The 26,948-nt window shown below is 40.8% G+C and overlaps 1 protein-coding gene across 3 annotated transcripts in view; it reads left to right on the top strand.

Annotated features, from left to right (window-relative positions):
• CTNND2 (catenin delta 2) overlaps window positions 1–26,948 on the top strand; it is a 507,709-nt gene that overhangs the window by 90,190 nt on the left and 390,571 nt on the right. Inside the window, exon 1 of one of the 3 annotated variants that reach the window (XM_042838967.1) lies at window positions 10,708–10,763. The exons of the other annotated variants lie outside the window; for them this stretch is intronic. The gene's annotated coding sequence lies outside the window, so the exon portion shown is untranslated. Of the gene's footprint in view, window positions 1–10,707; window positions 10,764–26,948 lie in introns of those variants that run through there. 3 annotated transcript variants of the gene reach the window in all.

The raw sequence follows: 26,948 nt of genomic DNA, 5'->3' as shown, positions 1-26,948 counted from the left end.
AAAGCCTAGAAAATTCTTATTCTTTCTGAATGACTTTGATTTAGTCATGAGTGTTTTTCTCCATGACACTGCACAATCTTTTGTGTCAGACTCCTGAAATGTTTCAAAGCCAGCGATGGACCGCCCAAGAAGGAAATTGTTTGTGAATTGGTGATGAGTTTAAAAAATAATACTGACATCTGAGACACCATTTTAAGTCTTAGTTCTGTTCAGTGAACAGCTTGCCCATGAGGCAAGGCAACAAGCCATCCTCCCAGAGCTTTTGGTTGGCTTTTCCTGCAGTAGCACTAATAGCCAATATCCCACAGGCTGTGAGAGCTGGTGAAAGAGCCTCTCTGGGCCCTATGCTCTCCTTACCAGCTGCTTTCAATTATGTTCCCACAGGCTAAGTAATTCGCTTTAGGCTTATGAAAAAGTGTGAATTAATCTCCAGACTGACTTTATTCCAGTACTTACTGCTGTACAGCTGGCAAAAGACATTTCTTTTAGCTGAACTGTCATTGTCTTCATTAGCATGAAGGAGCAAGAACATGAACGTGATTATCAATTATGATTATTACTTATTTAAATCTGCTTGCAATTTGAGATTCTTGAGAAGGTTATTTGTTTCATTCTTCATGAGAAAAAAAATATTTTCATTAAAAAAACAGATAACATATTGATAATTATTTTGCTGTATTAATACAGTCTCTAAGAATATGCTATTTTGTATGTTACACGTTACCTGCTGGGAAGCTGTACTAGCTACAGCTACAGGTTGTACAGTATATTGTAAATTCTAAGCTGGATTAATTTTTAGTTGTGCTTTGCATGAGAATGTCTTTTTAAGTATGGAAAAGCTTGTTTAAACTGGTGCAATTCTTTCTGCTCGTGTATTTACTCCTCGGATGTCTATGACAGCTGTGGATGCTTACCAGTACTGTATAAACACTTTTTTCAGTTTTCAGAACTTCCAACAAGTGCAAATATAACTTCAAATCAAAGAATTATCAAGGATGGAAAAGACCACTAAGATCATCCAGTACAACTGTCAGCCCATGCCCACCATGCCCACTAATCATGTCCCTCAGTGCCACATCTACACATTTGTTGAACACCTTCAGGAGCTATAACTCTTGGTACTACTTCCCTGGTGGTAGAACTATTGCAGTCATTGACTGTGCATTTAAAAGTTTGTTTGCATCATATTTTTTTTTGCTGTTAAAATAAGTAAAATACTTAGTTGTGTGCTGTCTAAGCTATGAGGAGCTGTTAGAATCAGTGCTTTTGTTCTCGAAATGACATGGGATGTGCCTGTATGTAGAGCAGAACTGCCTTACTTGATCTCTGGAAACACAAGTCAGTCCTTAAGTGGATTAAAAACAACATAGGTTAGGGGCTGGGTTTTTTCGTTTTTTTTTTTTTTCCCTCCCCTTCACACACCCCCCTACCCCCCCCCCCACGCCCCCCCCTAGTTTATAACACTGCAGTAGAGATCTTCCCAATCACTAAGAAAATTTCAAAAAAAGCATTTCTGCCCATGCATGCAGAACCTTTCTCAATATTCTTTTGGGCAGATATTGCATTTCTTCATGAAGAAAGCCCTGTCCTCTGGTCTACCTGCAGTTGTACTATCAACTTTTTATTTGAGAGAAATTCTGTGTTACACTAGAAGAGTGTGCAAGGCAGCTTACTTTATAGTATTTAGCCTCTCTTGACCATTTTGTAAGCATGTTCAAAAGCAACCCCTCTTCTCTGAAGGTGAAGGAACAGACACTGTGCCCTGAGTTGTGGCTGTTTACAATGTCAGGTATTTTAAACACATTTCAACAGGATGAATTAGGGAAGATTGCAGTCATTCTTTTTGCAGATTTTTACAGCCTGCAAAAGTTCTTGTTAAGAGACTTCACTTCCCTTCTCTTGTAATACATTCTGGGAAATGTGTTGCTGCCCTTCCTTGCCCACTCCCAGCTATTTTTAATGTAGATCAGTTTGAGCTCATACATAGGTCAGCATAATGTAACCTTGCATCTTCTATTTTATAAAGATAATGTAGTGTCAAATATTAAAGTAAGTCCCTACACCAGGTAGTCTCATTAGTTATTAGTTAGTTGCCACCAATATTTTCCACACAGTGGAAAATCAGCTTGGATTACTGTAGCTATAAGCATCTCATACAGGTGCAGCTGTTCTGAAAGCTTGGGTGCAGATTTTGAGTTTTACACTTGCAGGCAAAGGTGTAAAGGCTGACAGACACCTTAGCATGGGTCAGGTCACAAGCAGAAGCTCTGCCAAAAACAGAAAGGAGGCAATGGATTTATATCCCTGCATGGGAAGAGATGACGTGACTGAAATCTCTTGAGATCTGTGAAGAGGGAGAAGGAAAAATAGTGGGGCAGCATTCTGCACAGAAAAAGTGTTATCAATTAGGTCAAAGTCACTAAGGGCTGGCAGAGCAGGTAGAGGTGGGTTGAAGGATATTTTTATAGAGTGATGCATATTGCCATATACTTTCCCGCTCTTCCCTGAGGGGGCAGTAACCAGCACTGGGGCCCCAGGCTGAGCCAGGCTTATCGGCAGGGGGACCAGAGGTCTGGCGCTGGTGTCTGCAGGCATTTCTCAGGGAACAGGTTGAACTTACAGGGAGTCTTTCGGGGGTTTTGAGGTGATGATCATCTTGTGCTCATTTCTTAAGCATAAAGCAGCAGACAGGAAGCAAGCCAGATTAAAAAAAAAAAAAAAAAAGTATTACTTAATGCTTTAATGCTATTCGTGCTTCCATAGTATGAGCAACCATCAGCATAAGGCTCCAGACAGTATAAACAGAAAGGGCTGTAGGTGTTTTTTCTCAACAAAGTACTTTTGGGATTGTATGAGGGACAGATTAAAACACATCAGCAGACAGAAGAGCCTGCTGGGATTTTTGTTGTGTTTCTTGAAGTAACTGGGCTTAGCGTAAAGTTAGAGAGTTGAGACACACATGGAAGAGAAGGGAAAGGTAATAAGAGAATGTGGACAGAGTAGAATGAGTGGAATGATGAAACTGCAGAGTGAGGCTGGGTGGTGTGAGAAGGATGTTATCTAAATATAGCACCTGTAAGTTATTAGAGTGAATGCATGATTGACTGGAGAATGTTTGCCAAAGTTTAAGTCACTTAATTAGTCTGCTAGTCACTGGCCTAATTGCTTCCTCTTGGGTATGCATAACAATGTTTCTTTTCTTTTTCTGCAAGAAATGTTTTTAAAAACTTCTGAAAGTAGGATTTGAGGCCTTGTGAGCATAGTTCCCTGTCTTCCTGTTCCACAAAGTCATTACATCCTTTATAAAACTTATGAAACAGGTGTACTCCATGTTTTTTATCGGGTCAAAAGTCTAAACTAAAATCCCAATAGCCAGGAAGCCAAGTTTTCCCGCTTTCCCTCAAAATTCTCAGAAACAGATTTATTTGTTTAGATTTAATTAACAGATTTATGTGGTGGTGAATGGAGTCAAATCCAGCTGGCTACCGGTCGTGAGTGGTGTTCCCCAGGGGTCGGTGCTGGGGCCTGTCCTCTTCAATATCTTTATTGATGACCTGGATGAGGGCATCGAGTGCACCCTCAGTAAATTCGCAGATGACACCAAATTGGCTGGAAGTGTGGATCTGCCTGGGGGTAGCGAGGCCCTACAGAGGGATCTGGACAGGCTGGAGAGCTGGGCTGAAGCCAATGGGAGCCTGGAGAAGAGGAGGCTCAGGGGAGACCTCATTGCTCTCTATAACTTCCTGAAGGGAGGTTGTAGTGAGCTGGGGGTCGGCCTCTTCTCTCGTGTCATTAGTGATAGGACCAGGGGGAATGGTTTCAAGCTACGGCAGGGGAGATTCAGGCTGGACATGAGGAAGTATTACTTTTCAGAAAGGGTGGTCAGGCACTGGAATGGACTGCCAAGGGAAGTGGTGGAGTCACCGACCCTGGGGGTGTTCAAGGAAAGGCTGGATGTTGTGTTGAGGGACATGGTTTAGTGGGAGCTATTGGGAATAGGCGAACGGTTGGACTGGATGATCTTTTAGGTCTTTTCCAACCTTGGTGATTCTATGATTCTATGATTTTGTACCTGGTATGATTGCTTATGAAGATTAATGAGTCTATTACCCCCAATGGAATGGTGGGTGAGGTCATTATTGAGTGCATTTCTCTCTTTCCTGTTGGTATCAATGGCTGAAGTACCTTTTGGAACCTCAGATTCACTCCCTGCTTTTTACCTGTTCTCGTTGACTCAATGACTCGTTGACCTCTATGACTCCTTACGATCAGCTTAACTTATTTTCATTTCTAGCAATCGTTCATCAATCTATTCTGAGAATTTCCACAACTAATATAGAAATCCATTAAATCTTCATAACAGGTTAATCTCAACTAGTAATTACTCATTAATCTTGATGAAAATACATATTTTCTTGAGCCCATTGCCAAGTCAGAAGCCTGAGATAAAAAAAAGGGAAGGATTTAATCTGTTTTGTAAAGTTTTTAATGACAAATTCTGTCTGACAGATTAGAAAATTAGGTTCACTGTGTTGGGGTGCATTCAGTTTTAAAAAGTGATTAACTGTATGCCAAGTTGTCAAAGAAATTTTGCATGAAAAAAGAAAACTTGTTAACATTATGTCTAAGCCCTATGATTTCATAATGTACATTTTAAATATACATGAAAAAAACCCAGCAGTATACGAGCATTTTCAAAAATTGAAGCATTGAAACTATCAAAACAGAAGATTCAAAGAGCTTTTTTTTATTCCCTCATTCCCTCCTCTTATTCTTGTCCCAATATCTTTGACTTTAAAACTCTTTTATTTTCCCTCTAGAATTTTAGTTGTGCTTTCATCTGCTTCGTAATTCAACTGAACACAGAATGTGTCCTTCCTGAAAAGCTCCTCCTTGCTCTTAGCTTCCCATTAAACCACAGCTACATCCTGGGAGACATTCTTTCAGAGCAGCAGTAGTTCCTGATGCAGGTAGGCCAGAGCTTAGGATGATTTAGAATTCCCCTGCTTGCTAAGTAATTACAGCTATTTTATGTCAATTTGCTTAATATATAGTTTCTGCAATTGCTTAAGTGTCTGAGTAAAGGTCAGATTGATTCCTTGGCTTCTACCTACTGAACTTCTGCTGCTTCCATGTACAGCTATCACTACATCTTCACTTCTAATTGATTTGTTGAATTCAAAAATGGATAAAGAATTTTCTAATTAAAAACATTTGTCAATACTGTCCACTCCCACCATGGATTTCCACTATATTTTTGAATAGTAGCTCACAACCTGTCATGTATATATTGTAGGTTTACTTGAAAATCAAAATATTTCTCCTCCATACAAAAAAAATCACGTTTTTCCTCGTCTCTTACGTTGCAGTGTGCTATGTGGCAAAAAGCTTACATTCATATTCAACATCTTTTTGGAAAAAAAATAGGCTGATGCTACTGACGCTACCAGGCAAGTCAAATAATTTTATATTCAGAAAGAAGAGGAAAATAACCTGTTGTGAGCAGCAAGTCTTTATTCTTGGGCAGAGATGAATTCCCAGATAAAAGGATATATTTCTTCTTTGCCTTGTGACACGAAGTAAGACTTAGAAAGCCTTCTTGTTGTTCGGAGTGACTGCGAGACTAAAGAAGTGACACTGTGTAGGACTGTTATGACACGTGAAGCTACAGCATGCTTGTTCTGCAGACTCAAAGTGCCCCTTTGGATCTTGAACTCATTTTAATTCCATAGAAAGCCCATCACAATGTTTGACTATTACGGAGCTTCAGCATCACAGGTGTTGAACTATACCTGACATTTGTGTACATCGTACAAGATTTAGCAAGTAGAATTTGGCTACAGATACTGCTTTGTGCTTTTGTGTTGTACTGGTAAGTTATTTCTGTCACTGATTACCTCACCCAGCAATGCAGTACGCAACTGTAATAATACTTCTTCACATTCCATTTATTTGTTCTAATATTGATTTTTTTTTCCAATGTATCTTTTTTTTTCCCCCTAGGACTTACTTTAAATATTAAATAAAGTAATTTTGAGAGTGCCTTTACTTGAAGAATAAGCTTCAACTAAACTCCTGCATTTAAGGATTAAATATCAGACCTCACCCGACCTTCTAAGATCTCTCATTAATTAAGACTTTCTCATTAATTTGTTCTTCCATAGTTCCCTGTTGTTACTGTGACAAGTAGTTTGTCGAAGGGAGATGTCTTTTGAATGCACTTGTGACAGAAGCAGTGGCGTTCTTTCCACTGCATACTGTTGTGAAAAATGCTGGTGTCCTGGAACACTTTGACAATGGGAGTTTCCACTGCTGATGTTTAAGATCATTCCTCATATGTTACTCCTGCACCCCATCTTTGTAACTTCTTCAGCATAGTATTGCTAGTCAGGGGAAAGAAGTCTTTTGTTGCCTATGAAGTGATGCTTCTTTTTCCATTTTCCTAACATTTTGAGCTAGCAGTATGCATCAGAAAGGTGTGAAATCAGACCTTGAAGTCTGAATCAGCATGGACAATTAGATTTTCGTTGATAAGGAAACCTTTTTTAGCAACTTTTTGATGTGGAAGTGAAGGGAGCTGGTAGTCATCTTATTCCAGTGCATTGTGTTCAGTGTTGCTGAGCATCTGGTCAGCTTTTCTGATGCAGAGAACGGGCATCGTTCTAGCTGACTTAACCAGCAGCATACTTGATGCCCACCATTTTTCTTCTGAAGGCATTTCAACAGGAAATACTGGTAACAGATTGCAAACTACAAACTAGTTCCATTTGTGCTTATAGGGGCACATCACAATTCCATAAATGTTAATTAACTGTATAAGTAGAATATTTGGGGATGGTGGTGGTGAGAATGATGATTTCTCCCGTTTCTCTGATATTTATGTTATACTATCACCCCAAAGATCATACAGATTTGATTGCTGTGAAGGATATGCACGCTTTCAAAACAGTAAGCATGCAATACAAGTGAAACTGCATAAAGAGAAATCTGTGAACATTTAAAATTGAAGACATTTTAAAAAAATTGCAGAAATCATCAATTGAGGGTTTGGGAACAGTACTTCCGTAAGTCTGAGCTCTCCATAATAACTCGTCTTCAGTCTCTTACTACTGGAATCATAGTGACTTTTATTTTTTGTTTCTAGAAAGCCATGGATGTGCCCAACCCTTCAGAAATTGTTTTGTTTTCCATTGGCTGACTCCAAAGTGGCTCCTATTCTGTAAAGTGATTGTTCGGTGTGGAGGAACTTTGAGAAATCCTTCTAAATTGATATAAGAGGATAGAGAATTTCTACTTAGCTCTTCTAACAAAGTTTGCCAGAAAGTATTTGAGTGCCTTGTCTTTTTTTTTTTTTTTTTTTTTTTTTTTTTCCCCTAAAATAACTGAAGTGATTGCTCTCACAGAAAGTGAAACAGATTAAGTTTTAAAGACTGCTTGGTCTGTAGAATCTTTTTAGAATTCTGCTGTTCATTAATGTTGCAGTACATAAAGAGTGGAAGTTGGTGGACATAAATGCTGTATATTACTGTCTATTCAGACCCTGCAAAATGCTTTCTTCTTTGGTATAGAAGAAAAAATTTTCCCATGTACGCTGTTTGAGCTGAGTATGCAATGCAAGACATATAGTAGGGGTCTGCAGAGTGATCACTTTGTGACAGGAAATCCTCACTTGTTTCTGGTCACCCCAAATCAAAACAGAAATGTAAAAAAAAACCACAAGAAGAAAATTGCCTGAACCTAAGAAGACATTTGAGGTTTTGCAGTAATTGCAGCGTTATCTCATGGTAACTTTATTATCACAAAGTAGAAAATGGTAGTAGACAAAGAGGAAGGATTCAGGACACATAGAACCATAGAATCATAGAATCACAAGGTTGGAAACAACCTACAAGATCATCTAGTCCAACCATTTCCATTGCTACCACGGCCACTAAGCCATATTTGTAGCTCCTCATCCAGACGCCTCTTGAACACTACCAGGGACAGCACCTCCACCACCTCCCTGGGCAGCCATTCCAGTGCCTTCCACTCTGTAAGAGAAAAAGATCTTCCTTATGTCTAACCTACACCTCCTCTGGTGCAACTTGTGGCCATTTCCTTAGGTCCTGTTCGTTGCCTAGAAGAGGCCAAAATCCCTCCTCATCACAACCTCCCTTCAGGAAGTTGTAAAGTGCAATGAGGTCTCCCCTGAGCATCCTCTTCTTCAAGCTGAACAATCCCAGCTCCCTCAGCCGCTCCTCATAAGACTTGTGCTCCAGACCCCTCATCAGTTTCGTTGTCCTTCTCTGGACATGCTCCAGGGTCTCAATGCCTGACTCATTGCTGCCTGAGCGTACGTAAATCATCAAGCAGAAGAACATCTAAATTTGTGCTAGAAAGGATTTAATAGACAAAAAACAAACAAACAAACAAACAAAACATTATGGACACCAGTAAAAGACTAACTCAGTAAATATTTATGTGACTGTAAGTGTGGAAATCTGTCTGCTTTGCACAGCAGTTTATTCCATGTGTGTATCCTCTTGGCTTACTACACACATTAAGGTGAGCACAAGCTAACCTAACCTTTGCCTCTGGCATTGTTATTGCTCCCTTGAAATATTTTCAGGTTTTGATAGTCTGATAAAAAACAAAGATATTAATATTGATGTTTTTAATTCAGATTATGAACAATGTAGCTAGGTGCTATACTCCAGGTGTTTGGAGATGTTTGAAATGATTCCTGAAGAATCAGTGTGAAAAGGACAGGCCATGTGCATTTGCATGGATTTAAAATGAGGTGAATGTTAGTATAACAACTCAGAGATAACCATTTCATATGCTGCGTAAGTGCTACAAAAATCCTGCACATACATCTGAACTCCGCTCTCAATATCCCAACTTGAGGCCAGTAAGCATTATTAGAAAGCCTTAAATACAATTTCCTGCTAGTTTTCCCTGCCCAAACTTTCAAAGTTTGCACATATTCAGAATACAAATAGAGCACCAACAGAACACTTACGGATATCAATTTTAAGCGTATAGGAAATGTTGTGATACATAAATGCATATATTTTAACAACATGAAGGGTATGTAGGTTTGAAATGAAAAGTTTTCTTGCATTTCCAGCAGTTTTATATGACATAGAATCTCTTTACATAAAGATTATTTAACAACTCTCTCATGATTCGACGGTAGTCCATTTTGATTAGTTTGATTAATTTTGATTAGAGTGAAACCTCTTTGTATTTAATAGTTAGGATGAATTCCTCCATTAAATATACTGCTACATTGCATTATTTGTGCACTGCTGCAATAGATGCAATGACTATCCAGTGTCTGTTTTACTATTTTTTCAGCAGAGCATTTCTGAGACGGTGATGCATATTAGCTTCATTGAAATGAAGCAGGACGGCCATCCACAGTGTTTCAATGAAACAGGACGTGCTCAGGCTCCTGCATAATTAATCACCCCTTGGAGACATTATTTCATGTGGAGTAGATTTTCTTCTATTAAATTGCCATTTATTTGTGACCTTTAATTTATCATAAACAATCTTCTTTGCACATTCCAGGCAGCAAAGGAGAACAACAGTAAATTGTTCCATTGTTCTCCTTAAGTGACACAGCTTGGCAGCATTACAAGGGAGCGAGTGTGTCTGCGATTCGGGAGCTGAAAGGGCTTTACAAGGCATTTTTCATCCATTGCCCCCGGCAACATTTTACTTCCTTGAAGTTTAGAAATACAGTTAATTGTTGGGATTTCTCCTTCTAGGAGTTTTCGGGAGGAAAGCTAACTGCATCCTTTCCTCTTGGTACATCTGCAAGTTTGTTGATGCTTCAACGCCTGGAGGCGCTCAAAGCCAGGTCGGATGGGAACGTGGGCAGCTGAACTGCTGGGTGGCAGCCCTGCCCACAGCACGGGGTTGGGGCTGGCTGGGCTTTGACTTGTCTTCTGACTGTTCTGTGATGCAATGCCTGCCTGCCCTCTGAGCCTGTGTAGGCTCTTGCTGTTCACTTTTTGGAGGAACTGGTACAACCTGGGTCAGCGTGTTGCTTTTTTTTTTTTTTTTTTTTTTCCCTTCAGACCGTTTCCTTTCAACATGCACATCCCGTGTCTACTAACATCGAACAGAAATGAGCCCAGCCTGACTGTGACATTTAGAGAGAAGGCTGCTGAAATGTGCACTGAAATCTTATGGCTCCCAACGGCTGGCTGGCAGAGGACAGCAGGTGCCTGGCCGCTGTGTTTCAGAGAAGGGAATGGATCCCTGCCAGCACAAAAGGGCTCTTTCCTTACAGTCTGAACGGAATATGCAATAATTGTAAGAGCAGGCTGAAGTGCAAGCCTATAGTCCAGTTCTTCGAGCTCCACGTTAGCAGCAAGCAACCACCCGCGCGCCTGCGGCACAACCGTAGGGAAGAAGAGCGGGAAACGCCGCTGGGCGGTGTTTCTGGCAGCAGGCGGGGCGCGCGGGGACGGTGGGCGGAGCGCGGGCTGATGGAGCGTTGCCTCCGCGGCGCGGCGGGGGCACGCGCTCCGTTACCATGGCGACCTTTGTGCCTGGCTGCGCCGGTGGCTGGGCCCGGCACGCGGAGCGGCTGCGGGCGGGGGCAGGCGGAGGCGGGACGCGCTCGCCGCCGGCTTTCGCCTTTCTCAGCCCCCGGCATGGCCGACAGCGCGCCCCGGAGGGTTTCCGCCTCCTCTTTAAGTTTCGCCCCGCCGGCGGCCGCGAGAGGAAGCGGCGTGCCGTAGGGCGGACTCGGCGCGGACTGCCCTCAGGTAAAGCTGTGCGGGGAGGGCGGCTCTCGGAAGGGCTGTGGTGGGCGGCTGCCGCGGGACCTCGGGCGCTCGGAGTGAGTGCTGAGGGGGTGCTGGGCTTCGGGATGGGGAGATGCTGCGTGACCTGTGGCTACTGGCCGCTTGGTCCTCTTCGTGTGTTAGGGTTTGCTGGCTTCTTTGTTGATTGATTGTTTTAAACAGTTCTTGGTTGGAAAAGAACATCAATCGCTCCTTCTCCCCCACCCCCCAAAACCAAACCTGCAATCCCTTCCCACCAAAAAGAAACAAAACGAAATCTCAGGAATAGTTTTGTTGAAGTCCTTCTGAAGGAAGAAAGTGAATGTTCCTCCACAAAGCTTCATTCATGTTCTTACCCGGGGTCGTTGTGCCTAGGAATCTTCCTTGTTTCAGCTCATCTACAGCAAAGGTTGGAGAAAATCTTTAAAAATCACAAATTCCACTGAGGTAAAATAATCTCTTTCTTGTCCCCAAATGTCCCTGCATTGTAGCAGACTTGGAGCGTGAAGACCTGTTGCCGTGCGCTCCTACCCTAGAAAATCTTCCCAATGAATGCCTGTAGTCAGCTGTGGTGATTGATGTCTTCTTTCTCAGATTGTAATACCGAAAAAGGGAGAGAGGGATTTGCATTTCCTGTGTAACCTCGGAGTCTTCACTAAGCTTTTCAGGTAGATTTAAGTGTAGGTGGGTCAGCTAATTTGAAATTCATTATAGAAGATTAGTGAAAATAATGTGCGTCTTCGTCTGGTGCTGCTGAAGTCCCAGGGAAATGTACCTGACTGCTCCAGGAATTAAGCAAGTGAATTCTGTGTGGAACTTAGTTATCTGACAAAGTCCTAACAGCCTTTACAGTTAGATCTGTATGTAAGAGAACAGTGCATCGTTTGGCTGAATTCAATGAAATATCTGAAATTTTTAGGAGACAGAAACAAATAAAAACCCCGTTGTCTTTTACCTACTGCAAATGGAGTGTGCAGAGTAGGCTGATTTTCAGTATTACTACTGACTTGGTATACTGCAGGAATGTGTTATCGGGGTTTAATTCTATTTATTAGGGGAGTGCACTTGTCAGATTACACAAATAAGCAGTTCCCTTCAGAAGTCCGTGCTGAATCAAACATATGGCTCTGGGGGATTTCTGTTTTGATTCCACCATAATGGATAGATGTTATTAAATTTGCGAACTATTATTTTTTTTATATCAGACTACTTTTATTGTTCAGTCTTTTGATAAGGACTGGTTTGCACTTATTCTTTCCCCATCCTCCCCTCTGTCTTTTTCAGTGCATTCCAGAGTGTTCAGCATGACTAATTCTCCTTTAATGTTCGGACCCTTAATAGAGCAATAGAACTATTTTAATCACTGATCCAAGCTGGTTCCTAGTTAACCCAACTGATCTTGTTGACTAGTTTGTGCCATTGGGTTGCTTTTTTTAATATGACTACTGAACTTTTTATGTGATCCTTTTGAGTTGGCTGCAGTGTCTCAAAGTGTTCTTGTTACTGTGGAATATTTCAGTAGCTTTTTAGTTGCATACAATTTATTATTACCGATTTGGGAAGTTAATCATGAGAGACTTCCCATCTTCCTCTGAAGTGGAAGGTGTGAAGATGCCAGTTGAGGCAGCACTGTAGGGAGGATGCCGACGTGAGCCAGAGCCAGTTACTGAGGGACTTGGCAGAGTAGTACCTGGAATTGTTTCAGGACTTGATTTCAGTCTCCTTTTCTAATGTTCCCTATGTCAAGTGTACAAACCCAAATTCGGTGAAGTCCCTAATAGAGTGTGTGCTCTGTAGAGCCTAGTGCAGCTGATAAATATTTCAAGAAGCTGAAAGTTAGTGATACATTTTAAATGCACTGCTAAGCTGAGATACTTCATGGTTCTTTGCATACACATTTACATTATTCATTTGTGCTGTGCAGGTAGATAATGGGCCAAATTTATCTTTGGTATTACTCCACTGATTTCTGAGTAACTAAGCTAATGCAACCATACTTGTACATCTTGAATTTTTTTTGGAAGTTTTGGGGCAAAGTTGGAATTACTTCAGTGATTTTATTATACAGGTAGAAGTTGTTTATGTAGAAACTAATGATGTATCAGAAGCTTAGGCATTCTTTCATTAAAATAATCATAAGCAGAAGGTATCATTTTTTCTTCTGCCAAAAAACCCAGTGTGTTCAGTGTTCCAGTTGCTGCTCTAGTCATCTAGTTGCTGAACTCTAAGGTAACTAACAGAGGTGGGGTAAAATCTGCCATCTGCCAGTGGGAAAAATTCATCCTAATCTACTAAATTAGAAAGTCTTCACGTGCTTTCTTGTACCATGATACTTACTTACAGCAGCAACTTTTTCTTTGTTTTAAGTGGATCTGTAGGTAATACTGATGTGCTTCATTTGTGTGTGTGTGTGTATAAATACGTGCAAGCTGTATGTATAAATCTTCCATATAAAGTTGGTTATTGTTTTGTGGGAGTTTTCTTGCTTTTTGCCATTTTTTAGCAATGATCAATGTTGTAGGCAATAACTGGGGCCAGCTTGGAAATTTTAAATATTTAGTTCTGAGATCCAAAACAGTCCTTTCAGAAAGCTGCTAGCAGAGGCTATCATGCTGATGCAAGTAGCTTCTGTCAGAGGTCTTGATCTCTGGCATGAATCTCTCAGAATGGTGATTCCGTTAATTGGCCTTTGAGGAAAAGTTAATCTGGTGCTTAAGGCAGGCACCTTGTCTTCCCAGACATACGCCCTCTGTAGAGGCACAACTGTGAATCTATCTCAGTCTATCTTGACTGCAACAAGATTGTGAAGATTTTTGAGGATCTGGAAGAAAGAGCAATTAGAAACCCACCTAGATGTCAGCTGAGATAAGCCTCTCCTTGCATGCCCTGCGTCTCACCCCTTCTAATTACAGCGTGGGGATGGGTTGCTTCTCAGACGTCCTTGACTTTACAGCAGTGGAATGCGGCAAGTCAAAACTCGGAAGCGTGTAGGAAAAATACCTATAAATTTAGAATGTTAGCTGAGAATTATCAGCATTGTGTAATATTTGTGTTATCAGCATTGACTATAATTTGTGTTTAGACAAATGCCGTTTTATTCTCAGTAGGTTGAAATATTTTAAAGCTTGAATAACTTCCACAGCTTTAAAAGTTGTCAGAGGAGTTGGGGGTTGGAACTCTTCTCCCTGCTGTGTTATGGCCACAAGTTGTACCAGAGGAAGTTTAGGTTGGACATAAGGAAGAACTTTTTCTCTCAGAGAGTGGTCAGGCACTGGAATGGCTGCCCAGGGAGGTGGTGGAGTTGCTGTCCCTGGCAGTGTTCAAGAGGCGTCTGGATGAGGAGCTACAAATATGGCTTAGTTGCTGTGGTAGTAATGGAGATGGGAGGACGGTTGGACTAGATGATCTTGTAGGTCCTTTCCAACCTTGTGGTTCTATGATTCTGTGAAAGGCTATAGGGTATTTTTGGGCCTGGAATAATCCACTCATGGGCAGTTTCTGCTGAAGCTATCGGCATTGAAATAGATATTGTTTTAACTGGTGAGTTATAGCACTGAGTCATTTGGTGGTCAACCAACACTTGAGAAGATGTCACTGTTGTTTTTTCTTGTGGTGGCCTTAGTCTTCCTGATAGTGATGAAAATTATATATTTTTTTTCTTTGAAAGGAAACTTGCATTGCCTGAATAATATTACCAGTAAGTATGTATGTACAGTGCATTAAGATGTTTTGTTAGAATAATACAGGTTTGTACTGCTTTTAACCATTCTCTTTGGGTTGCACAAGTGTAGTCTAATAATTTTTGTGCCTGGAGTGGTAGCGAATGGTTTCGTTTGGAAACTGAGGGTAGGTGCCTTTGCTTTCTAGTACATAGAGACTCTTATTCTGGCTTGTTATTTCAGCTTAAATACATACTTACCAGTTCCTTGTTAGATTTGCACAAACAGTTGCTGAGGGATGCTGCTGGCTACATACGTGCTGTGCAGCATGGTGAGAGAGGTAGGCTGCTGCAGCACAGCACAGCGAGCTCCATAGGAAATGACAGCATCCCTATGGCAGCCGTAGTAGGTGCTCATTTTTCATTTGTGAGGCTACTGTGTCTTGTTGTGTTTGTTTCCTTGTGGGAGTTCTCAGGTCACACATGGTTGAGTTAGCCTTTGCCACTTGATCCCTTTACTCCTTTGTTTTCGATTGAGTTTACTGGTAACTTTTCAATAGTAATAGGCAGTTCCATTTTGATTTCTTACTTGAGTTGACTGTTCTAGTACCAAGTTTGCTTTTCAATGTATACAACTTCTTCAGGCTTCCTTAGGTGCCAGAGCTTATCAACGTGCCAAAGGGACGTGCCAAAATCTAACATAAATTCTCCTGTCTAGATACTAACACTCACCCATCACCAATAATATCAGTGTGATGCATTTGACTGAACTGTAGACAATAACATAAATTAAATAGATGGTATTATGTACTGGTTTTACTTTTTATTTACTGTTATTTTAATAGCTCATCTTCAGATGGGTCAGTATTTTATCACAGAGCCCAGTCTAGCTTGAACCTGCTAATGTGTTTCTTTTGGGCTGTTGAAACTGTTTTTTGTCATGTGCTGGATGCTAGGCAAGGGTCCTGTAACTTAGAAAACCTGAAATTCTTCTCATGCAAGAAGTAAATTGTTCAGAAGAGAAATAATTTAAAATAAGGTCTACTGGAAGAGGAATTTTTTCTTTCCTTCAGGGATGCAGTGTTACGCATCAGCACTGGTCTAGTTTCAGAACAGATGTCCCTTGTCTGCACAGCTGATTCTTTCAACTGGCTTTGGATGTGCTAAAAATTCAATAGCCAAACTTCAGTTTGAAAACCAAGCAGACAAACGGCTCAGTGTGAGTTTTCTGTGAGCTGCTGCTTGGGCTGTGCTGCTTTTCTCCAGCTCGCTCTGCCCAGCGATGTAGTTATTTTTCATTATCTGTCTTTCCCTGACATTGAAAGCCATGATTTGTGCACAGCCAAATACTCCTAGGGTATGACTCTCTTTAAATAATTTCCTACCTAACTGATGTTCAGACTTATTCCCTGGGTCCTTCAAAACGTCTGCTGCCAGTTTTAGACCCTGCCATTAGCCTGGGAGGGAGCCTTCAGTTCTCATATGAAATTCAGTGCCATTAGTGCAGCTTGTGGCTGCGGAGTCAAAGAATATATTTTTGGTAATTTGTCTCCAGTATTTTTTTTTTTTTTTGTCCGACCAAACCAAGGATGTGCAATGAAGGCCAGAACAAGTTCTCAAATTGTTTAAAATGAGGTACTGAGATTTACTGAAATGAGTGAAACTTAACTGACCTAGGGAAGGCAGCTTGGGTGTTGGTGTTGGGTGGCTTTATGGTATGTGTCTTGTTGTGGAAGAGGCTTAGCTGAGCTTCAGAAGTCATAGATTTTCTTGGGCATTTGCTGAATGGAGGCCACGCAACTGCTTTCAGTCGCTGCAGACACAGTAAATGAAATTGCATTTTGGCATAGCTCGTGGAGGAGAAAACATCACCAGCTTTGTCTGCATAAATTGTTTGAAGTCGTTCACCCAGAATGATGTGATTAGAACAAGGGAGAAAAAATGTGTCTTGTATACAAACTGTGAAAGCCTGGGACTTTCCTAAATAAGCACTAAAACACTTGAGCCATCTCTACAGCATCCTGTTCAAGCTTGTTCCCTTCTAAGCAGTCATGAGGTGAGATGTCCCAGTGGAAAGGCACGTGCTCAACGTTTATAATGACTGACATATATTTGGTTTAATTCTTACAAAGCCCAGATTCCTAGAAAGTCATTCACAATAAAAGACACGTCGTACTAGGGTTAAAATAATATTTCTTCTTCCATATATTAATTGAGCAAACATAGATAATAGAGTAGTTTCCTTTTGTTATACTTCTACACACACGAGTTTTGTACTGCATGGGTGTTTTATTAATGCCCGTTAACCAGATTTCCTTCTTTTGCCTTAGCTCACTTTAAGGCTGAGTGCTGTAGTGCAGTAATGCCTGTAATTTTCATCAGCAATAATGGAACTTCTGTAAGAGACACTGTGCTCTTACAATCAAAACATGAAATATAGCAGAACTGTAGTTCCAGAAGTGGAGAGTTATCTTCATCAATAACATAATGGAGTGTATAGATTTTTCATTTATTTTTTGTCACAGAGCTTCAGCTCTGGGTGGTTCTTGTATCCATTTGTAGGGAAGATCAGAATCCACCTCCAGTATCCCATTACCACAGGTAGCCACATACACTGGTGGACTGACAAGCCATGTTCTGTTGTGTTTTCTTTTTTCTTTAAGACCAATTCTCTGATTTTGTTTCCTAGGTGAAATAACTACTGTGTTGGCTTTTCAGCCATAATTTTGCTATTGGCCTGAGTACCCTGGGTCATTTTTTTCTTTCTCTAAAAAACATTCAAACACCAAAAGCTTTAAGTGAAACTGTAAGGGGGATTTTCAAGTGCCACTGCCTCTTAGGCAGGCCTCTGCAGTTATTTGAAGGCATGTACACATTTACATACAGTGCAGAACTACATAAATATAAACAATATCAAAATTATCTCTTCATTTAAACAAGAATTTTATCTCAAACGTGCATCTAGAACTGTGTTTGTCCCACAAATTGCCTTTGAAGAATGACATTTTCACAGTTTCTAATGTTTGATGTTCACAGGACTTTTTACTTTGACAATATGCTATTTTCAGCGCTCAACAGTAATTTAAAATTGCTTTGGAATTGAATTAACATTATGAACCCCTGCAGTGTATTCTAAATCAGTTGTTCCAAATATTGCAGGAGAAATGGCATGCATTGTCACAAAGCTCTGGTTCACTTAGGGCTTGCTCTAAGTCAGACGTGCATTCCTTTGTTCTGAGGAGCCAAATGCTTTCTTCCAGGTGGCTGGCTAGGCTGGAAATGAATTTGCTTTGTAGCTGCAGCTCTGGGCTGGAGACCTAAAGATAAGTCGTGACTTCAGGAAGGGAGAACGAGAGGAAGGAGGAAACAACTTCAGCAGGCACATGTACTACCAAATGAGGGGTAGTTTCACAGGATAAAATACTTACTGTTTGAATTACTAACAAAATTCCACATGCTTTTTACTCTTAAGCTATTCTTACTGTCCACTGACAAGTAAGTTATTAAACAGCCACCTGTTTTTAATTGGTGTTCCCCACCAAAGTGGGATCCTTGCAAGCCTGCTCAGTTGCAGAGTGCAGTAGTGCTGAGCTTTGGTGCAACTCAAGACTACTCCAGGCGCTGTCTGGATGCTCAGGAGGGTTTGAGTCAGTAAAAGTACATTAAAGATACCAGGAGGGCATACTGAAGAGGGTACTGTAGGTATGTGCTTATTCACTTCTACCTTTGTTTCTGAGAAGTTGAGTATATTCATAGTTCTAAAGCCACAACACTGAGAAGGTAGCAGTCACTTTGATCATATCAGAGGACTGCAGGTGAGACGTGTCCAATATACCTCACTGGCACCAATCTATGTTTAGAGCAGCTACCAAAATTGTATTGGGATCGTGTTAAGTGCTGTCCTGTTTGAAGTGTGTTGATGGGACAACTGAGGAAGTTTCAGACTGAGGAAGGGCATCTTTTCTGGCAGACTGCACAATGACTTTACTTGCAGTGCATCTCCAGACTGTGAAAGTCATCTTCTCTGGCTTGTACAACTTTCACAGGCTTAGAGCTTTCTTTGATATCACTGACGTGATTTTGTTCCCTCCCAGCCCCCAAGAATAAAGCACGTTGCATGAAGAGTAACCAACTGTGTCAAGGATTTGGGCAGTGATATATGACTTCCTTTCCCGTGTTAGACTTTTATTCCTGTTCACTCTGACATCTTACCTGGTTACAAGTGAAGTTTACTAAGCTCTCAGAGACTTCTCTGACTTATTTCAACAGGCATTGCGTGAGCTCATGTAAGAGCAGTTTTGTTTCTTGTTTTTAAATAAATTTTGAGTTATTTTTTACTTTCCATTCTTAGACATCGGATGTGTGGCTGCAATAAATTCACTCATAGATATAAGTGAGGACTTATTTGCTACCAAGCAGAACTGCACAGATGAATGGTACCTGCTTTTACCTAGGTGAGAGTAGCTTAATTTTGTCTGTAAATACACACAAAGTGTTTCTTTCAAAGGGCCTATTTCTGAATTTGCAAACTGTTTTTGAGAAATTATGATTTTTAGGAAAAAAAAAAATACTTCTAATATTTAATCCAGCAATTAATTACTGGGTTGCTAGAAATAAATCCAGTCTTTTGAATACTCAAAATGTGCTGTAGCATTATTTATGCTATATTATTATGCCTTTACTCCTTTTTTTTTTTTTTTTCCTGTGGTATGTTCAGAAACTTGGGATGTGACATCAGCTTAGGAGAGTCTAGCAGCAATGATTGTTACTGTTTTCTATTCTTACTTTTAATTCTTTAGTATCAGCATTATACCACCTCCAAATGGAAATGAGCTTGGATAAATGTAGAAGCAAGGTGTCCAAACACCACTTTCTGGAAATAGCCTCCTTTCATTGATAAGTAGTGCAGCAGGGATGGCTGTGGCATGCATGCAAGATAAGGCAGCCGAACAAATTGCCTGTTTGGATGCGGCCTTTGGATAGATGCTGGCTGTTTGGGCCAACTCTGAACAGCTTTACTGTTAAACCTTTTGTCCTGCCTGGGCCTCTTGTCCCTATTTTTAAGTTTATATGACAGGAAACAAATTGAATCTAAGTTTTAATTAATATTGGCTGTTGGGGGGGGCGGGGAGGGGGAGAGCAGAAATGCTGTTTATAAAATCAGTGGCACTTTTATTTGGACAAAGGCACATTTCTCAAGCTCTCGCACAACCTGCTTATGCAGGTTTCTCTTCTTTTAAAAGTTTATTTTTAATGTTCATCCAACACTTAAAAAATGAAAACTAGTCGTTTAGTGAGGAGAAATGAATTGCAGATTTGAGACAATAGACTTTGCATTTTCCATTGCTTTTGTGAATGTCAGAGTAGATTTAAAATGGAATACCATTATTTTTATTTTTTTTAGTAAAACGAGTGCATCTTGGAAGGCAGCTTTGAGAATAGACATCTGTATATTGTGAAGAGAGTGAAACTGCTGTTGTGTGTATTGTATCCTTTCGGGCACTAAGCTGGCCTCCTTTCCTATGGGAGCTCAGCCATTGCCGATTGTCAGCTCTGCCCTTACTGTTTCCAGATACCTTTCTGTCACAATTTTTTTTTAATGTTAGGGAATTATTATTCATTAGATACTTCACCTCATGCTTAGATGCTATCACCTCATGCTGGTCCCAGCTGAAGCTTTGAAGCATATGCCTACAGGGAGCAATGTAACAGGCAACTGTGAAAAGCACTGAGGTTTTTTTCTTTTTCTTTTTCTTTTTTTTTTTTTTTTCCTGTTGGTTGAACCTAGATTTTTACTAAAAGATCAGTTTGACCCAGTTTACCAGAACATCTGCTGAGTTCATGAACAGCTTGTTGGCCCGTTCTGCCCTCTTCAGCAGGTGTAATTTCAGTTGATGGAAATTGCAATATGTAGTTTCAGGGGATGTGTGGGTAATGTGTCCAGATGACAGCAGTATCAACAAAGTGTAGGGGAAAAAAAAATGGGCAGATGTTTGGTTTATTCTGTCTACATGGATACATATACTTAAATTCACTCTATTGGAGTTTATCTGCTATCATGTTGTGCTTCACTCTGTTACACAGAAGGATTTTATAGTAGGCTGCTAATCCTACAAAGCCATCCTGTTACAGCAGCCATAGTGTGCAGCTATGTCTTACCTGCTGATTTATTTTTATTTATTTGGCTTCCCTGTTTTGATCTTTCTTTCCAAAAACTTAAGTGCTTGGCCTGCTATGGTGGGATGCCTTCCTTTGTGGTTTTGGCATCTAGAAGGTTATTCTTGCAGTGAAAAAACAGAACAGGATACTGTGTATTTTCACAGACAGATAGAGGGTAAATGACACACTTTTCAAACCTCACCCTTTAAAAACAAAACAATGGCAACAAAAAGCCTGTAGGTTTTTAAACTGAATTATTCTTTCTTTTGTGTGTAGCTTGGTACTGTGTGTGTACCAAGAATACTGTTAATTTTGAAATGGAAAAGGGGGAAAAAATTTGACCTAATCTGATCAATAGAATATTAGAATATGTCAAGAATTAAAAAATAAAAAAAAAAAATAAAAAAAATCATGAAGCTATTAGTCACTGCTCTTTGGGTCCATCTATGTGTAAATCAAATTGGTGGTGAATCTAGCTGTTGTCTGATAGAAAGGTTATCGGTGTGCACCCTCTGCCTGCTCCAGGCCTTTCTCTCTCCATTCCCACTAAGGTTAAGGCTCTGAGATATTAAGGTTCTGAGTCATTGTGGCTTGCAAATTTAAATTCATTTCTTTATAAAATTAATCCAAAAATGTTTCAAACTTTGATTTCTGAAACGGATGTGAATGCTTAAATAAAACAGATTCTATCTGTTGTTCATGTAATGTGGCATGAAATTAACATCTGAATCAAACAGCAAAAAATTTAGTAAACAAGATGCAATATCTTTTGGGAGACCTCATTATTCTGTATACACAGTAATATTTCCAAGATGTATATATGTATACTTTTTCTTCTTTTTAAGCTATTCAAAACACTTTCCCTGTTTCTCAACAAAGCATTTTGTGTTTGTTTGTAGTTAGATCATTTGCATGTGGTAGTTGTCATTAAAAAGTTAGCATCTCTAGTTAGAGATGAGACTGGTAGCACGTGTACCCAGAGTGGTGGAGTGCACAGAACTGCCTGTAAACTCAATACACACAGAACACTTCCCTGGGTTAAGGGAGATGCTCTGTGAGCTCAGTGGCTAAAATTCTATGAAAAACAAAGGAGCAAAAACCATAAGGTATCCAGTTCAAGAGCCTCCAGGAGGTTAGGCTCCCCCTCTCTGCCTCTAACAATAGCGAGGTTGCAAAACTCTGCGGTGTGATCAGGGTTAGTCTTATGTAGTTCCTCTTGGTTGCAGAGGCTGCCTTATGCTTTTGGTAGCAGTTACACTGAAAGAGCTTTGTGCTGCTTTGCTGTGCTAGGCACGAACTGGAAGAAGAGGTAGAAACTGTTCTGTCTGTTCATGGGGTTATGAAGCTGCTTAAAGGAAAAGGAGCTGATTTCAAAGAGATGAATCTTCAAAATCCTTCCCACTAAGTAGTGTTACAGCTGAGGAGCGGTTTGCTTTTTGGGGGAAAAAAAAGATGAGGAAGGACACTTTATATTCCAATGTTGCTGTCAGAGACATCACAAAACATTGTTGCAAAGCTCTCTTGCCACTGTTTTGTGAATGTATTCAAAGGAAGCAATGCTGATGCTGTGTAGCTTTCTCTGTTTCTGACTTCTTTCTGCAATGGACATGAGCCAGAGAAATGTCTCTCTCAGTCAATGCAGCCTCTTGTTTGAGGAAATGAAATAGAGTGGAGTGAGTACAGTCAGTGCATCCCATTAAATTCTTCTTTCATTCTCATGCCAGTGACTTTGCTTTAGAAAATTATATAGATTTCACCAAGCATGTAACACACAAAAAAGCAGTCTTTGCCAGTCTTTACCAAGTAGAAATCAAGCTCTAGAAATGAGGAAGTAACATAACAAAAAAACAACAAAATCTCCATAGAAATTAAATTTGGCTTAATTCCTGACTTCAGTGCACTAAATATTTAGCCTTCCTTTTTAAGCTGACGACTGAATTGCTTTATAAATTCCTAGCACTTGCTAAGTAATCAGCCTGATTTCACATTTTCCTTCTTAAGTGGTTATATAATCTGAAATATGCAAGTAAATGACAACAGAATAAGCTCAGCAAATTAAGTAGCCTTTCTTTTGTTCTTATGGTTTAGCATGGCAAATGTTGCTTGTATTTATTTATTCTGGGCTGCAGAGGTTCCTCTCAGAAGGTCTGAACTGAAGAAAAACTTGATTCAAGAGAGAGACTTTGCAGTGCTTTGTTCAGTGCAGCTTCTCAAGTTGAGTAGGGAAGCCTAGTGTTTTCCATAGGGCAAGGTATTACTGAAATCAAGGCAGTGTCCATGAACAAAGAAGAATGAACCCTGCAAGAAGAGGTAGTCTACCCATGAGCAATTCAGAATATATATAAAAAAAAGAAATCCTGAAAATTAATGCCTGAAGGGAAGGTGCCAGGAAGATGGAGCTCAGCTCCTGTCAGTGCCTGTAGCCTGGGCTAGAGGTGACGTGTGCAAATTGGAACACAGAAGATTCCCTTTGAGTATCAAGGGAAAACACTTCTTTGCCGTGTGGCTGACTACTACAGATTTCCAGACAGGTAGTTGACTCTGCCTTGGAGACCTTCAAATGCTGATTTGACATTCTCCTGGGCACCCTGCCACGGGTGCTGCTGCCAGGGCAGGGGGTTGAACCAGATGGCCTTCAGAGATCTGTGCCAACCTTGGTTGTTCTGAGATCCTGTGAAGATGCCTGTCCTGCATGATTAGGACCTGGTGTGGTGTTTGGATGCTGTGTTGTAGTTTGTGGGCAGATGGCTTGATTGGCATTTGGAACTGGCCAGAGTAATCTTGTGTCTTTGATAGGTTGTGCAAGCGTAGATTGCAATTCCAGGTTCGTGTTATCTTATGCTAGCCAAGATCATTCAGAAATGTCAAACTTCATCTGTCTTAGAATTGCTCAGCTGTGCAAATCATACAGCTTTGACAAAGTAACCCCAGTGCGTACACAGTCTTGAGATGCTGAAAAGCCCTGTTAAGACTTACGTACTGTGGGTGTTTGTGAAGTAAAACGTAGCCTCAGATCATGGCAGGGGCACACCTCTGCTTCCTCACAGCGGGGGAGCGATCAGAACTGCCAGGCAGCATGCCCATGAAGGGCTTGGGAGGGGAGGAAAGCTGAGAGCTTGCTGACTGTGCTGGATTAGCCATTGCATGGTGTGCGTTGAAGCACAGCGGTTCTCTAGGGATCTTCTAGGGCAGGGCGCTTTGCCTGGCCATCCTTCCTGACCAGTTTGGTGCAGTTTTCCTTGTGCTGCATGGAAACAGTGCCTGTGGTCACAGAAGAGGGGATGTGTGTGGCATTTGGGTACTGCTGTGTTTGGGTAGGAGAGAGCAGGCTTTTTGCTGAGTCCCTGGTTCCCACTGTGGTCAGAGGGCAGGTTTAAGGTGGGGGGTGGAGGGTAAGAGATGCAGTGACTCAGAAACCACTGCTGGAAGTTAGTTCTAACATTTCCCTCCCTTCCTTTCTGCCATTAAATTAACTTGAAATGCCAAATTTAGAATAAATATGTTTTGGCTCATTTTTATTTCCTTTGCCTTTCTTCAGCAACTGTGTTATCAAAATCTGTTCCCTTTTGAAAGGAGAACATAAATTCCTACCTGCTAGCTTTGCACTTGGGGCTTGGGGGCTGTAATGATGCACCATGTATTTACCAGGTCTTACACAGAACTGCTTGGGTTAATGACTTCTCTAGAATAAGATTCCTGTGTTCATCACCCAGGAGTAGATACAGTTTTGATTGCTTTATTTTGCTGTAGTAATGACTTACATTTCAGATCACTAATGTCAATTAAATGTCCTGTTTACAGTTGCAGAATAAGTTGATTCATTATTTTTACTTTTTTCCCATTTCAGTGAAAGATACCAATGATTCTTATGGCTCTCTTATTTTATAATTGTACTGTGCATTAACTCTGATATTGTTGCTCTAAGGAACATTCTTGCAGAGATTCTCACAACACTCTCATCTACTGACATTTTGGTGGCAGCTGACTAGTACTTGAACCAATTCCTGGTGGTGTGAGTGGCATCATTATTTTAGTGATACTTGATTTTCCTAAGGTGCAGCCAACGTCAGTGTATGTTTGATTACCCAGAACCATAACTGCAAATCCAGTCCAATATGTCTAATTCTTCTGTTCCATTCAGTGTTTTCCACTTGATAAATACTGCAAGTTATCTGCTTATTTAAAGACTCCAGAACAAAATTGTTTTGTTCTATTGTACAACAATCCAGATTCCAAATCTGCATGTTTTATAGATATAGATCTGTTTTTATATTAAAATTATTGTGTTTTCTGGTTTCTGTTTTATGGCAATAAATGTGTGATTCAATAATGGAATAGCCTTTATTGGCCAGACAAGTTGTCTATGCCATTGACCAAATGCATGCACTGAAGAAAGAGTAAGAGCAGGGCAAGAATATATGATACTGCCACCTAATGCTTAAAACTTGCATATTTTCAGACTTCGGTAATCCTATAAAGCCATTATGTGCTTATTAAATATCAGAACCATTTCTCTAAGGTAAAGCACCACCTTCTTTTCTTTCACCTGTTTTCAAGTCTGCCTTTTATTTGCTGAATGTCCTATTTCCTGGCTTGGAACAGCTGGTGCATATGTCATACAGAGTTGCAGAGATGCAGAATCTTGGCACTTGGCTGGAAAGGTGAATATGTTGGCCTGGTTGTCCCTTCCATGGGAACAGGTCTGAACAGTCAGGAAGAAAAAATGCTAAGTATCAGGGGTCTCCCTTCAGTGGTGACTTAACACACAGTCATGGGAAGCTGGCTGCTTCCAGCAAACATCCTGCATCTGTAGACTGCCAAAGTCATCCTGAGCTCAAGAATTTACTGCTCTTTGATGTGACACCAGTGATACTGCAAAGTGTGGCCTGGAAAATGAAACAAGACTACCGAAGGCTAGATTTAAGGAGAAGGGCTCTCAGTTTGCCTTCTCATTGGTTTTTCCAGGGAAGAGGACAGGCAGAATTAGGCTTGTTGTTCAGGTCAGTGCTTAGCTGTGCGGCTGCTTTCTGAGATCAAGAGATACTACGAAGACTGGGAGCTACCAAGCAGAGAAGAGATTCACTTATCAAAAAGGAGCATGGGCATCTTTTCTGATAGTCTGGCAGATGACAAGTTGGACTTCAAGATGGGGTTAAAGAAAAGGAGACAAGCAAGGCTAGATTGGACAAGGCGAAGGTGTGCAGGGAGCAGTGACAAGGTGGGCCACTGCACTCCCCTCAGAGACAAGCAGAAAACAGGACATTATCTCAAGTGCTTGTGCACCTACCCTCACATTCTGGAGAGCAATGCAGCTGTGTGCAGTCACACTGTTACAGTGTCATTGAAATTACAGAACCTTGGGGAAAGTTTGCACCTAGAGTCCTGCTTTTCTACTACAACTGTGTTTGGAAGCACAAGAGCAGTCTAGGTAACCCCTTCAGAAGGAAAAGAAACAGGCATAGAAAGATTGACTGGAAAAGCAGCATGCTACTGGAAGAGCTCAAATGGAAAAAGAAGCACAAGAGTGGTGCAAAAAAGGGGGCCGACTCCCAAAAATGGGAATGTGGAAGCACTGCTTTGGTATGTGGAGACACAGTGAGGAAGGCTGGAGCTCAAACTGATAACAAGAGTAGTGCACAAATTTCTGCAGGTATGTTAGAAGGAAGCAGAAGCACAGGAAAGATGTGGATCTGTTGTTGAATAGGGCCATCAATTCAGTTAAAATAATACAGAAAAAAGCTTAGTTACTTGGCCTTCTGTGCCTGGAATGCTGGGCACTAAAATGCAGTCAAGTGAGAATGCTGAAGCAAGTGGCAGACCACAGATAGTAGGGGAGGGTTAAGTGAGGAGCCCTCTGTACAAACGTGACAAGTACAACTTTGTGGGGTGTGAGAAGCGTATCTGAGAGTGCTAAGACAGTTGGATGACATCATCACAAAACCAACTCCTAACATTGTGAGAATTACAATTATTTCATCTATTTACGAAAAGGGTGGAAAGGAAGATCCAGTAAACCGTAAATCATTCAGCGTTGTTTCTGGGGAAAATAATGCAGCTCATGGAGGCTGCTTTCAGGTGGTTGAAGAGCATGTGAAGTTAGGATTCTTTTTGCTCCCTGAGGATCACCTTCTATTCATACGTGTAACTTATCTCTCATTTTATATCCTGCTTTTTCATGCCGTGAGAAGATTCTTCTAAGATGATCTATAAGCAGCCTTACTGTCACACATCGTTCTGCATCACTGGCAAATATGGTAACCCTGTTGTTCACTCTGTTTCAAATAATTTATAAGTGTATTGAACAGTGTTGAACCAGCACTTCACAGGTGTATACCTTCAGCTGTAAGAAT

The sequence above is a fragment of the Centrocercus urophasianus genome, unplaced genomic scaffold, assembly GCF_019232065.1.
Source record: "Centrocercus urophasianus isolate 14NV4802_14NV808 unplaced genomic scaffold, USGS_Curo_1.0 seq_11, whole genome shotgun sequence".
Taxonomy (NCBI): Eukaryota; Metazoa; Chordata; class Aves; order Galliformes; family Phasianidae; genus Centrocercus; species Centrocercus urophasianus.
This window is presented reverse-complemented; position numbering and strand designations above follow the sequence as displayed.